The 14,263-nt window shown below is 36.9% G+C and overlaps 1 protein-coding gene across 4 annotated transcripts in view; it reads right to left on the bottom strand.

The window, feature by feature from the left end:
- The window catches only part of spidr (scaffold protein involved in DNA repair), a 384,626-nt gene that overhangs the window by 65,446 nt on the left and 304,917 nt on the right, over positions 1-14,263 (bottom strand). The window lies entirely within an intron of this gene.

The following is a 14,263-nucleotide window of genomic DNA, read 5'->3' as shown; positions in this document are numbered from 1 at the left end:
TTCTTTTCATTGCTTCTTTAACACACTACTTCTCGCTGCGAAGCCGGTATTTTACTAGTTCTTTGTTTCAGTTTTACATAAGAAAACAAATAAATAATGGGTGGACAACTTCTCTGTATGCTTACAAATAAATCCACCTGACTAACTGATGGTTACTGGAATGTATATTTTATGAAATTAGCTAATGGAAATTAAATATGTAAAACATCAACAACTGAGCCATTGCAAAAAAAATTAATTTCTGAATGATTTGTTTGCAATTATTTGTTCCTTAACTGAATAAAAAAATATTACAAAATCCTTTTAAAGTATAGTTTAAGGTTGGTGATGCTAGGCAAAAGCATCAACATTTCAGGTGCCTTTTTCTGGGACACTTAAGAAAAACACTTATGCGGTCAAAAGTGTTTTGAAACTTGTAAATTTAGAAAAGGTGTCATACAGCAGGATGTCCTAAAGCAGGAAACGCCATGAGCTGTAGGTGCCCTCCTACTCTCACACAGGTTTTCAGGTTTCAGTAATATTCTTTTTTTAGGTTATCTGATTATACCATGACTCTGTAATACCAGCCATGAAGATTCAAGTGATCTCAATTTTTAAGTTAACATGATAGAAATTGTCTCAAAAACAGACACTGGAGGGTAAAGTATAAACACTTGGTAACACCATTTTCTTGCAAATATTCTTAAGCATTCTTAAGAGTACTGTACAATCAAGGAGGCCAATTTGTAATTTTATTGCCATCTAATTTATTCTATTTAAAGAGATATTTTTCTGAAAGCCTCTATGGTACACGTAAACATGATGACCATGGGATTATCACTGTTCTTCCAGTGTCTGGGAATTTCCCACAAGGACCTGGACACTGTTGTTAAGGGAAAGGTGTGCTCACTTTATTATCACTGAACTCACAGTAGAGCATAAAATTAGATGAGTTCTCAGTTGCCCTACAAAAGATAAGAACATGAATGAAATGCTGCAACACTTCAAGATACTCTTTTCACAACTGATTAACATTACGAAGCAGTAAAAGCTGTTTTTTCAAAAGTCAGAATAAAGGTATTAATTCTGTCCTATTATTATCTGGAAAAATAACAAAGGTAATGGTATTCTCCTGGTGATTCTAAATATTAACAGTGACACAATCAAGTGACAACGATTATTTGTGGCTTTGTACCATATACCAAAATTTACAGCACTGTGTTCCTTTCATCTGCCTTTAGATACCTACCATTTATGGGATAAATAGTTATATGGAAATTTTTCATTTTTCTTCTTTTGAAAGGAAAATGTTTTTTTTTTTTTACCATATTTTAATAAATAAAATTATTTAAAATGTTTAAATGCTGTTTGTTTTAATAATATTAATAACCTGGCTTCTTTAATGGTTTATTTAATAACTAGACAATAACGGGCGCTAGAACAGTAGTGCATAAACATTAGTAGGAACAGTCTATATTAAATGGCAAGGGACCTTGACCTCATTCTGTTTCTTGTATTAATTTTTTTTTGTCAAAAATATTTTTGCAGGAAGTCTAAAGTAAAATAATAATAAAAATAAAACAAAAACGTATATGACAATACAGTAAGTATAATTAATATTGCCTTAGTGTAAAACTTTGTAACAATCTGTAATACACAATATCTGAAGAAGATATTTATGAAACATTTTCTATTTTTTTTATCTCATGAAATGTTTCTATAAAATTTCATTATAGACAACTTTTATTGTAAATATTCTGTCTGAGTTTGGCAACAGTTTGCCTTGTTCAGGACCATCTACAACCTTGACAACAACATCTGGAAAACTTCTAACTCTTGATAATGCAACATATAACTGACTGTGGCTGAATACTGTTTCTGGCCAAGTAAATGCCAACTTTTTCTAAGGTTTGCTCTTCTGAGTCTTTCTCTTTTACTGTTTTTCTTCTTTTTCTTCAATCGATCTATTTGCTCGTATTTTTCTTTGTCTTTCAGCCTTTCTTTTGTTGATGTTTACTTGTTGAGCTGACCGTTCTTCCAGGAGATGTTGCTTATATAGGATTTGATTGTTTGTGTCTTTTGTCCTACTTGATGTGTCGTTTTTTTTTGGGCGGCATGTTGTTAGTAGATACATCCGTAATATTTTCTCTTACAGTAATACTGGCTTGTATGTGGCTGTACTATGCGTCACTGTATTGTGTGCCTTTAATTTTCTCTCGCAGTAATACTGGTTTGTATTTCCGTAATATGACTTTAATTTTCTGTCACAACAGTGGGCAATCAGCAGAGTGTCCCCAGCAACTGATGTAATGTGTGGCGTGCAGCTGATAATCATGCCTGTGGCGTTTGCCCAGCAAGTACTGTGCAGTTCCCCAGCAAGTATTTTAATCTGTGGTGGCGTGGAGCTGATTATTTTATGTGTGGCGTCTCCCCAGCAATGGATTTTATGTGTGCGGTTGCGACTACTGAATCAGCACTCTCCCCAGCAATGATGTCCTTCATTTGCTTATCATGCACGGCCCCGGCTAGGCCATTCACTGTGTGCCCAGCTTCCAGTGTGTGTGCTTTATTTGCTTATTATGCGCGGCCATGGCTAGGCCATTCACTGTGTACCCAGGTTCCAGTGTGTGTGCATCCACGGTGCCGTGCGCATGAGCGGGGCACGGTGCGATCCACGGCGCGGCCCCACATATGCGCACTTCACCAGAAGACACACACACACAGACACCTGGACGCACACAGGGGTTTTATTAATGAGGATTCTATAGAGCCAACAAGATATTAAGTAATACAACTAAAAATTAAAGCTAAAGGAGTTAAATGAAGGTCTGGGTCAGTGTTCACTTGTAATATGAATGAGTTTAAAGTTAATTTCACTTTTAAAATTAAAAATAAAACTATAAATATGACCTTCCAGCAGTTAATCTTTTATCAAGGAGCCAAACATGTGACTTTGTATCAACATTTGCTTGTAAATTGTATGAGTAAGCCTGAAATAGTACAGCACATCAGCTAATGTATGATAACAGTACCGTAATCCAAAAGGATCACTTCATTAAATAGATGACTATAATGTGGCTCATTTAATTTCCTAGAGCTGGACTTTCACATATGTCCTAGAAGAAAGGATAAGAAATCAAGATCTGTTATTGTGTCACAGTAAGATGCAAAGTCCAGAAAGAAGTAATTGTGTTGGGATCATATGAACTTTGCTCTGCTGTATAAACACAAGCGTCAGTTAAAAAAGTAGGTAAGATATGAAAAGCTGAAATCCTTTATTCTTTATGTATTGTTTTATTATTCAGCTTACGTGTATATCTTTGACAAGGTAAATTAACTGACTATAACTTATTAATTACCAAACAGAGTGAGAAGGAAAGATGTTGTGATTTACAGAAAAAATTGAGTTTTACAATGAAATATTTAAAATTTCAAAGAATATGACTTATGTGAAACATTTTGGTGTTATTGAAAAATTTGAAAAACTAACTATTGACCCAGATAAACCTTTCTGTTAATTAGAGAGGAAAAATTAGATAAGCACTGAGGCAGGTTCCTTATTTTTGCTACCATTGGTCATTTATATATATGCACGCACACATCCATATACAGACAGGTAGACAGATATAGTCAAAGTTAAATTAGTTGGGAGGAGAAAGTGAAAACCTTGTAAAGGGGTATGAGGGATCTAGACCAGCATTTCCCAAACTATGGGTCGCAAGCGAATATTGAGTGGGCCCTGAAACATAAGACGATATTCCGACCGATCGGGCTAACAGCCGGACGTCTTTTGTTTTTGTGACATTCTTTATCGCGTTGTGTTGTGTTCATTAGCGTACGCCCTTATAATCGTTTTAAAAACAATTATTAACGTTTGAATATAATAATGGAAAAGTGGTTGAAACGAATAGCAAAAACTACGTCGCCACCGCCGGTTGATTGTGATGAAAAGACAGAAGATGTTCTTATAAATGACAAAAGTGGCACTGAAGCTGACTTCCAAGGTCGCTCAACGAGTTCGCATGAATCGAAACGACGGAAAGTTGTAAGAAAATATGGCCCTGAATATCTAAAACTAGGATTCATTTGGAACCATGATACGATAGATCCGCATCCTCAATGTGTGATTTGCTACGAAATATTAGCGAACGAAAGTATGTGCCCAAGTAAGTTGACTCGTCATATAGAAACGAAGCATTCCCATTTTACGAAAAAGCCAGTAGATTTTTTTCAAAGAAAATTGTTGGATATGAAAACTTCAAAAAATATTGTTTCACATTTCATTAATATTAATGAAAATGCTGTATATGCCTCGTACCTCATTAGCTTAAGGATTGCCAGAGCAGGAAAGCCTCATACCATTGGCGAAGATTTAGTGTTACCATCGATTAAAGATGCTGATGGAGCGATGTTTGGAGAAAAAGAAGTAAAGGAAATCGAGCGCATACCACTGTCCAATAATACTGTTGCACAACGAATCGTCGAAATGGCTAAATGGGCAGAGGACGAATTAATCCAGAGGGCAGTTTGTAGTAAATATTATACGCTACAACTAGATGAGTCTACTGAAGTGCAAGGCCTATCTCAACTACTTGTTTTTGTGCGTTATATATGGCAAAACGACGTGCATGAAGATATCTTGTTCTGCAAGCCAATTAGTCGTGGAACGGCCGAGGAAATTTTCAATGCAATTGCTTCCTATATAAAAGAGAAAGGTTTACAGTGGAAGAACTGTTTCGGTATATGCACTGACGGTGCGCGGGCTATGTGCGGGAAAAATAGCAGTGTCGTTACAAGAGTTCTTAAACAAAGCCCCTGTGCTTTGTGGACACACTGTAGCCTCCACAGAGAAGCACTGGTTTCAAAAGCATTACCTAATGATTTCAAAACAGTATTAAATACAGCTGTGAAAATTGTAAATTATATTAAAACAAAACCCTTACAAGCACGTTTATTTAAAAAGCTGTGTGAAGAAATGGGTAGTCTTCATACATCTCTTCTTCTGCATACGGAGGTATGTTGGTTATCCAGGGGGAAAGTACTGACACGATTAGTGGAATTACGCAATGAAGTTACAATTTACTTGGAAGGAAAAACTGAATATATTGAATCTCTACTGGACAAGTCAACTTTGGGAACCACTGATCTAGACAACCTCAAAGCCAGTTTTCTTTTAACAAGGGGTTGAAATAGGTTAATTCAAACACACTAAGGAACACTCCTTAAAAGTGCCAGGCCACTGGCGCGTCCAAGTGCAGTCAATGTCTGCTGTTTCATGACACCAGAACAGGTGGTTTGCCTCTGATATGGTGTATAAATATAATTTACTCCAAGAGGTTGTTAAAAGAACTAGCGAACAAAATACGTACATTGAACCACTAAACAGTTATCAATGCAGAAATACAATTACATTTGGCATTGGTAGGTGATCTGTAACTACGCTGCCTTCAAAAAAATAAGTATATGCCCTGCAGATGCCTAGAGTTGCAGTACAATTTAACATTCCTTTTTATCATTTGTCTAGCAAACCTATACCCAAAGTTTTTTTGAGAATATGGAAGAATACATTTTAACAGTCTTACAGATCCTTTAGTCAGTCAGTCAATATCCAACCCGCTATATCCTAATATAGGGTCACAGGGGTCTGCTGGAGCCAATCCCAGTCAACACGGAGTGCAAGGCAGGAACAAATCCCTGGGCAGGATGCCAGCCCACCACAGGGCACACGCACACATACACCAAGCACACACTAGGGACAATTTAGGATCGCTAATGCACCTAACCTGCATGTCTTTGGACTGTGGGAGGACACCGGAGCACCCGGAGGAAACCCACGCAGACACGGGGAGAACATGCAAACTCCACACAGGGAGGACCCAGGAAGCAAACTCAGGTCCCTAACTGCGAGGCAGCAGTGCTACCACTGCGCCACCATACCACCCAACAGATCCTTTAACATAGCATTAATTATTAGTCACTGCATGATATAACCCTATCTTGAAAGTACTAAGAGCAAATATACCTAAATAAACAAACTAGCACCATAAATAATTTACTAAAAAGATCTACTTTCAGCCGCTCTTTAAACTTTAATATTAAAATCACTAAAATGTTCAATATCTGATGCAGCCCTTTAGAAGAACATAGAAAACAAAAAATGAATGGATGGGAGGATAAAAGTTTAAGGTACAAGATAAAAACACAGAAAAGAATACTATATATAGCCAATTGCTTTGCTTAACATATAAACAAAGGATAACACTACATCAAAAGCAGATTGATAACTATCCCTAGTATTGAATCAGAATCACTTTATTGCTAGCATGTGAAACATACAGAACTGACTATGGTAAGGTGCAAAATATGAGTTACAAGACATAACAAATTCAAGACAACACAATTTCAACCCACCATTAACCAGACATTGTGCAAACCACTATACAAATACAACAATATTTTGAATAAAACAATTACAAACTCCAATAGTTCACTCAAATAAATAGAAAAACTATACCAAATAATATACATATCAAATACGAGATGACCAAGTATAAAGTATTTACAAATATACAAACAACACAGTTATTAGTTATACAGTATGTTTCAAAAAACAGCTAGGAGTAACCCTATGTATTTAGGATCTGAATAATTTGAGGAAAGAAGCTGCAGAGATAGGGTGTAGTTGGGGTCACACCAGACCTGTGCCTCCTCTGTAATGGCAATTTAATGAACAGATGGATGCTGAGGTGGGTGGAGTTAGCTGCAACCTTTCCTGCTCTCTTTTTCACTCTGGAGATGAACATATCTTTTAATGTTGGAAGGCAACAGCCAATGATTTTTTCAACTGAAAAACTCATTTGCTACAACAGAGTTTTAGAAACAGAAGTGGCAGAAGGAAACTAAATGGTGATGGATGAGGTCCCAATACTCTTAATGATGGCTTAGTAAAAATACAACAACAGTCATGGCCGAAATTATTGGCACCCCTGGAATTTTCCCAGGAAATGCACCATTTCTCCCAGAACATTGTTGCAATTACAAATGTTTTGGTATACACATGTTTATCTCTTTATGTGCATTGGAACACAAAAAACAGAGAAAAAAGCCAAATCTGACATCATGTTACACAGAATTCCAAAAATGGCCGGACAAAATTATCGGCACCTTTTCAAAATTGTGGATAAATCGTTTTATTTCAAGCATATGATGCTCATTTGAACTCACCCGTGGCGAGAAACAGGTGTTGGCAATATAGCAATCACACCTGAAGCCAGTTAAAATGGAGAAAAGTTGACTCAACCTTTCTGTTGTGTGTCTGAGTGTGCCACACTAAGCATGGAGAACAGAAAGAAGAGCAGAGAATTGTCTGAGGACTTGAGAACAAAAATTTTGGAAAAATATCAACAATCTCAAGGCTACAAGTCCAACTCCAGAGATCCTCATGTTCCTTTGTCAACTGTGCGCAACATAATCAAGAAGTTCACAACACATGGCACTGTAGCTAATCTCCCTGGACGTGGACAGAAGAGAAAAATTGATAAAAGACTGCAACGAAGGATAGTCCGAATGGTGGATAAACAGCCCCAATCAACTTCAAAACATATTCAAGCTGTTCAGCAGACTCAGGGTGCAACAGTGTCAGTTCGAACTATCCGTCGACATCTGAACGAAATGAAACGCTATGGCAGGAGAGCCAGGAGGACCCCACTGCTGACACAAAAACATAAAAAAGCCAGACTGGAGTTTGCCAAAATGTACTTGAGGAAGCCAAAATCCTTCTGGGTGAACGCCTTGTGGACAGATGAGACCAAGGTAGAGCTTTCTGGTAAAGCTCATCATTCTACTGTTTACAGAAAACGGAATGAGGCCTACGAACAAAAGAATACAGTACCTACAGTCAAATATGGTGGAGGTTCTAAGATGTTTTGGGGATGTTTTGCTGCCTCTGGCACTAGATGCCTTGACTGTGTGCAAGGCATCATGAGATCTGAAGACTACCAAAAGATATTGGGGCGCAATGTAGGGCCCAGTGTCAGAAAGCTGGGTCTGTGTCAGAGGTCATGGGTGTTCCAGCAGGACAATGACCCCAAACATACCTCTAAAAGCACCCAGAAATGGTTGAAGACAAAGCACTGGAGAGTTCTGAAGTGACCAGCAATGAGTCTGGATCTAAATCCGATTGAACATTTGTGGAGAGATTTCAAAATTGCTATTGGGAGAAGGTGCCCTTCAAATCTGCGAGACCCTGAGCAGTTTGCAAAAGAAGAGTGGTCAAAAATTCAATTTGAGAGGTGTAACAAGCTTGTTGATGGTTATAGGAAGTGCTTGATTTCAGTTATTTTTTCCAAAGTACGTGAAACCAAATATTAAGTTGAGGGTGCCAACAATTTTGTCCAGCTTTGTGTGAAATGAAGTCAGATTTGGCTTTTTTTCGCTGTTTTTTTTGTGTTGTTCCAATGCACATAATGGAAATAAACATATGTATACCAAAAAATTTGTAACTGCAACAATTTTCTGTAAGAAATGGTGCATTTTTTTGGAAAATTCCAGGGGTGCCGATAATTTCGGCCATGACTGTACACCTTTATATGCAAAGTTTCTTAAGCTGGCGAAGGAAGAACCATCTCTGCCTGGCTTTCTTGATGATGGTGGGGAATGTGCTTGTCCCATTTTAATTTATTAGTGAAAGTAGTCTCAAGGAATTTAAAAGACTGAACTACAGGCACAGTCTGGCCATTAATTTGCTTACTTGTTGGCAGAAATCAATCCTCATTTCCACCGTCTTAATAGCATCAAGCTCCAAGCTGTTACAAGAACACCATTCTACAAGATGGCCTCCTTCTCTTTGATAGGAAGACACGTCACTATTGGAAATGAGACCCACTACAGTTGTGTCATCTGCAAGCTTTAGGATTTTTACAAATTTGTCCATGGATCATTTGTATAAAGTGAAAACAGCACAGCCTCGGAGGGAGCCTATGCTAACTAACATTGGATCCTACATACAAGGGCCCAGTCTCACATACTGCTTCCTATGTGTCAAGAAACCCATAATCCACTTGCAAATACCATAGGGTACACCTAACTGAATTAGTTAATTCTGAAGCGACTCTGGAACAATGGTATTGAAGGCTGAGCAGATACCCACAGAAAAGACCCTCACATATGTGTTAGGCAAGTCCAGGTGCTAAAGAATATAGTGGAGGCATAAATTAACTACAAGCTCAACTGAGCAATTTGCCGTATATGTGAACTGAAAGTGAATCAAGGAGAGGGTCAGTGCTGGACTTTAGGTAGGAAAGCATAAGACGTTTGAATATTTTCATAACCACCGAGGTCAAAGCAACTGGCCTATAGTCATTAAGATCACAGATTATTTTCCTTCTTGGGAATTGGAATGATAGTGGCTACATTAAAGCTGTCTGGAACTTTGCCCAGCTGCAGGGAGGTGTTGAATATGTCAGTGAACACATGTGTTAACTGGTCTACACAATGCCTAAGAGTACCAGGTGAGACTCCATAAGGGACAGCTGCTTTCCTAATATTCTGTTTCCTGAAATATTTTTGTACATCTTCTTGCTTCATAGAAAATATAGGATGGAGCAGAATGGAATGAATGGGGGGAAGGGAAGTTAAAGAAGGCAAATCAGACTTTAATGAAGGGGGAATGGTGACACTGAAATGACTGTGAAAGGGAGAGAGGGGGGATGTTGATACAGAAGGCAGAGGGGGTCATAGTTAAATGAAAACTAGTATATTGCAGGAAACACTTGTGTGCATATACAACATTCATTAGTACAGTTCTAATTTAGTCACCCACATTCGTTAAAATGGGGAAGATTTGGGGGCTGTGTATACTGTGAAAGAAGACAGGGGTCCTAGCCCAAGAAACTTGTAGAAAATGACTAAAAGCCCTTTTAAGGGTATCTTTTGCTTTATAAGCAATATTCTTCTCTAAGAACTCTTGGCATTCCTACATAAACCACATAGGCAAGAGATATAAGGTTACAGACGCAAGTTTTCTCGACTGATTACTGAATAGTAAAGCCAAAAAGTACAACGGATACAAAGTTCAGTGTATGCTGATAAGAAAGTTCATGTTAATTTTTACTACTTTCAGAAGTTAACACAGTTATCTCTGAACACTTTGTTCTAGCAAGCAGGTAAATGTTCAAATGAGTGTAACTAAGAGTATCAGTGAGAAGAAACATGTCAAAACCACCCTCCAGAATCAAGGCCTTCTGGATTTACAAGACCAAACAGCCGGTGGAGTAGGGAATAAATTCACACACACATGTTCACTAGTCCTCAAGTAGTGAATCTCAGAAAAAAGAAAATAAGAAAACAGAGAAATAAAATAATATGAAAAGGAGTCCAACCTAATTCAAGATGAATATTTAAAACTATCAAGTGGAATACTGAAAAAAACAAATTTTGTTTTTTGACTTTCAGCATATATTTGATTTATTTTTTCTCAAAGGATCATAATACAAATTAAACAGCAGCATCATTTTGGTTGACTTTCAGCTTGAATGACATAATCAAGGCAGTTCTATACAAATCAGGAACATGGCACCCGCCTGCAGTTACTCCATATAGAGCAGTTCAGGGCAGACAAGTAATATGTATTTTGTCAGTTTGAAATCTACCTCCTCTTAGTAATAAATGGATACATCCAACTAGGTGTAGTGCAGAGCTTTCTTTATCTGCTCCCTTACAAAGTATTGGATTGCAGTGCATATTTACAATACACGCTTTCTAAGAAAACCATTAAGTCTCAGCACTGTGACCTCCTTCACTTAGCATCTGATATACACTTCATATGATCATAATCGCTCATATTACTGTCATCAACAACTCGTCTTAATTTAGTAACCTGTATCTGTTCTCGGAGACCAAGGCAACAGAATATTATATTTAGTATATTGTGTATAGCATATATATATATATATATATATATATATATATATATATATATATATATATATATATATATATATATATATATATATATATTATAATCACCTTTCATGACATCAAGGCATACAACAAATAACAATGGCAAATAAAAAAGTCAATGAATCATTTCATCAAGTGTAGAAAATTATATACAAATTTTTAATATAATAGCCAAACTGTGGTGATCCTTTTGATTCCGAATGTTAGTCACTCCGTGTAATTCACCCCAGACCATCACACACCCTCCTCCATGTTTGACAGTTGGTGTCACACAATGAGGAACTGTCCTTTCACCCACTCAACTGCATACAAACACCCTGCATGATGAACCAAAGATTTCAAGTTTTGATTCATCTGTCAATAAGACACTCTTCTAGTCTGCAGTAGTCCACAGCAGGTATTTCAAGGCCTTATTTTGTCCTTTAAGGAATGACTTTCTTACTGCCACTCACTCAGTGAAATCTGCAGCACACAGTCTCCTCTTCACCGTAGAAATGGAGACTTGCTTTGTTCAACCACTGTTAAGCTGTGGTGCTATGAGGCACCTATCACATAAGCTGGTGACTCTCAGAAACCCATCTTCTGATTGGGTTGTGACTCTGAGTCTGCCAGATCTCTTCCTATCAGTTTCTTCCAGTTTCCAAATGCCTTTGGATTGGCTGGACACCGTACTCACTGACATTTTGATTTTTTTGCCATTTCTTTAACTAAAAGGCCTACAATTCAAAAGGTAATAATGCTCTGTCTGATTCCATTTGTTAATTTCTGTTTTCTTGCCATTATCACTGTAATTTACAACTTTCTACGCTGTAATATTTTCTAAGTACTACTACTTCACAAAGTCTGTTCCAACTCTGCTTTAAGACAGACAGACAGAGGTTTTTTAAGTAATCAATAGAAGTTGGGACACCTTTGCAAATTGTTTGCTTCAACTTGCAAAGCTTAATTTACCTTAATTGTCACAGAACATCTGTAGTTTGTAACCTATTAGTTGTTCCCTGAAGAAGGCCAATTTGTAATATCCTGAAATGTACTTTTTTTCAGTTTTTGCTCATCTAAACTTTAAATTTAAACCTCTGGAAGTTTACTACTTACTTTGCTCACCATTTTAGGTCATTCATTACATTTGAACTGATTAAATCTGAAGAAAACAGGAAAAAATTGAGGTGTTCTAAAACTTTGTAAAACTTTTAAAACTTAAAAAAAGTGGCCCAAGACTACTCAAGCAACATTTTTCAAACTTTAACTAAATAATGTCCTACTGTGAAAAGCAAAAGATACATCATCTTACATTTCCAGGAAAGTATTCAGCACCAGGCAGGTCATGATTGTGTAAAGTTGAACTTCTCCCTAATTTTAGAGGGGTTACAGTGTCTGCTTACATCATTAAACAATCTATTTATGAGATTAATTCAGGTCTCATATCAAACAACTTTGATATCCATACTACATGTTTCTCTTTCAGTACTCAAAGGATTTAAATTTCAAATGTTTGTAGATATTAGTATGACTAATGACTGACAGCTGACTATCCAGAGCGCAAATTGAAAGGACAGTTACCTTGTTAAAGGTTTGCTGGGGAAAAGCAGGTAGCCAAAAAGTCTTAGGAGCTGTGTAGCCCATATAGGAAGTGGTCACTGGTACACTATAGCCTGGGCCAGATAGAAAACAATTAACCACAGTGACGCTACCAATGTGCTTGTCACATCTATACATAATTAAATTAAACATGTCGACGCTCTCCAGGTTCTGCCTGTATGAAAGTGGTGTTGACATATTATTTCAGATTCTTCAGCACTAGTCAAATGTGTCCACCAATGCATGCAAGGCAGAGATGCATGGAGATTGTTACTTTTTGCAAGATTAACAAATTATTTCCTTCATAAAATGGACATTTTCATAGAAAGATTGTATTTTCATAAAATATTAATAAGTCCTTTTATAAATATAAAGTGTTTATTAATGCCTAAATGATGCAGCATAACTTTGGAATTAATATTTTGTTTCATCATACATTTAGTAAAGAAAAAAATAGTTAACCCTTTTGATGTACATCTTAAGAGTTATTCTTAAGCAATTCTTAAAAGGGTACAATTCTTAACTCTAATGGTAAAATTAACATAGCTATCCATGCATTGTCTTTCTCATTTAAGCCTGATCACAGCAATATTTTAAAATTAACTGAATTTCTGTCTTACGGAGGAAATTTTGCAACATGAATAAACAACTTTGATACTTTTGATTTCATATCATTAATTAAATCTGAATGTATGTAGTGACTAAAACAACAGGAAAACAAGTCTATTCATACAAAGAGTTCAGCCTTGTAGTGGCCTCTAAAGAGACTTTGGTATCAGTAAAATTTAAAATGTTTCATAATTATTTAGGACAACGATAAGAAATTGGTATCAAGTGCATGTTAGACTGGTAAGATGATCAAAGTTCATTAAAAATGTTGACTTGTGTTTCAAAGCTTATTGTTGTAATCAATAAGTGTCAAAAATAGACATATGACAAGGATGGCAGGTAATTCACTGTTTATGTAACATTGTGTGAATCATATATGTTACGATGCACATTATTAAGAATCTCTGCGATCCCAAATTGAAGTAAACATTTTTGAGTATGTTAACTTATGATATTATTATTAAGAATGCATTAAAATGTGTGCTTATACTCATAGTAATATAAATTCAGTCAATCAAAAAAGAAAAAAGGGCAACCGTCCCAGTTTGCTAGTCCCAAGATACTTTCCCTGCCTTTCACAAAAAAAAACATAGGGCAGCACAGTGACGCAGTGGTAGTGCTGCTGCCAGTAAGGAGACCTGGGTTCACTTCCCGGGTTCTCCATGTGTGGAGTTTGCATGTTCTCCCCGTGTCTGTGTGGGTTTCCTCCAGTTTCCTCCCACAGTCCAAAGACATGCACGTTAGGTGCATTGGTGATCCTAAATTGTCTCTAGTGTGTGCTTGGTGTGCTGCCGCCCTGCCCGGGGTTTGTTCTTGCCTTGCGCTCTGTGCTGTCTGGGATTGGCACCAGCAGACTCTGTGTTAGGATATAACGGGTTGGACAATGACTGACTGATGACTGAAAAACAAAACCTATGTTAACTAAGACAACTATTATGGAGATATCATTTCTTAGTAATAGAATAATTTTCCCTATATGCTTCCTACACTGTTTTTCCTCAAAGGAACAGCCAAGGAACTCAAAGTATTCTTTATAACTGTTCATGATATCCAGTCGAGGAGGTTAACAATTTCATGTTTGTTGCTGAAGATAGCCAGATTAGCTTCAGATTTACACTTTTTCGTCTATGTTCCTCAG

Source organism: Polypterus senegalus, chromosome 5, assembly GCF_016835505.1.
Source record: "Polypterus senegalus isolate Bchr_013 chromosome 5, ASM1683550v1, whole genome shotgun sequence".
Lineage (NCBI taxonomy): Eukaryota > Metazoa > Chordata > Cladistia > Polypteriformes > Polypteridae > Polypterus > Polypterus senegalus.
This window is presented reverse-complemented; position numbering and strand designations above follow the sequence as displayed.